The sequence below is a fragment of the Theropithecus gelada genome, chromosome 14 (assembly GCF_003255815.1).
Source record: "Theropithecus gelada isolate Dixy chromosome 14, Tgel_1.0, whole genome shotgun sequence".
Classification (NCBI taxonomy): Eukaryota; Metazoa; Chordata; class Mammalia; order Primates; family Cercopithecidae; genus Theropithecus; species Theropithecus gelada.
In genome coordinates this window covers 59490923-59492256 of record NC_037682.1, presented here as the reverse complement: position 1 = coordinate 59492256, position 1334 = coordinate 59490923, and positions in this window count along the sequence as shown.

Sequence of the window (1334 nt, the reverse complement as noted above, 5' to 3'; positions counted from 1 at the left end):
TAGATCATGAAACAAGTATTAAAACATTAAACAAATGAAACAAGCATCTCCTCTGACAAAAATGGAATAAAACTAGAAATCATTAACACAAGGAATTTTGAAAATTATAAAAGCACAAAGATGTTAAACAATATATCATTGAACAACAAGTGGATCGATGAAGAGATTAAGAAGGAAAATAAAATAAAAATTTTCTAGAAAATAAAAATTGTCTTGAAACAAATGGTAGTGGAAATATAATTTACCAAAACCTATGGCATACGGCAAAAACAGTACTAACAGAGAATTTTATAGCCAAAAGTACGTACATCAAAAAAGAAGAAAGACTTCAAATAAACAACCTAATGATGCATCTTACAGAACTAGAAAAGCAAGAGCAAGCCAAACCCCAACTTATCAGAAGAAAAGAAATAATAAAGATCAGAGCAGAATTATAAGAATTTGAAATGAAGAAAATACAAAAGATCAATGAAACAAAAGTTTGTTTTTTGAAAACATAAGCAAAATTGACAAACCTTTAGCCAGACTAAATACGAAAAAAGAGAGAAGGTCCAAATAAATAAAATCAGAGCCAAAAAAAAGGACACATTATAAAAACTGATACTGCAGAAATTCAAAGGATGATTAGTGGCTAGTATAAGTAACTATATGCCAACAAATTAGAAAATCTAAAAGAAACGAATAAATTCCTACACACATACAACCTGCCAAGATTGAACCATTAAGCGATTCAAAACATGAACAGACCGATAACAAGTAACACAATTGAAGCCATAGTAAAAAGTCTTCCAGAATTTAAAAAAAAAAAAAAAAAAAAAAACAGAAAAATCTTGGGACCTGATGACTTCCCTGTTGAATTCTAGCAAACATTTAAAGAAAAACAATAGGATTAGAGACTTAAATGTTAGACCTAATACCATAAAAACCCTAGAAGAAAACTTAGGTAATACCATTCAGGACATAGGCATGGGCAAGGACTTCATGTCTAAAACACCAAGAGCAATGGCAACAAAAGCCAAAATTGACAAATGGGACCTAACTAAACTAAAGAGCTTACACACAGCCAAAGAAACTGCCATCAGAGTGAACAGGCAACCTACAGAATGGGAGAAAATTTTTGCAATCTACTCATCTGACAAAGGGCTAATATCCAGAACCTACAAAGAACTCAAATAAATTTACAAGAAAAAAACAAACAACCCCATCAAAAAGTGGGCAAAGGATATGAACAGACACTTCTTAAAAGAAGACATTTATGCAGCCAACAGACACATGAAAAAATGCTCATCATCACTGGCCATCAGAGAAATGCAAATCAAAACCACAATGAGATA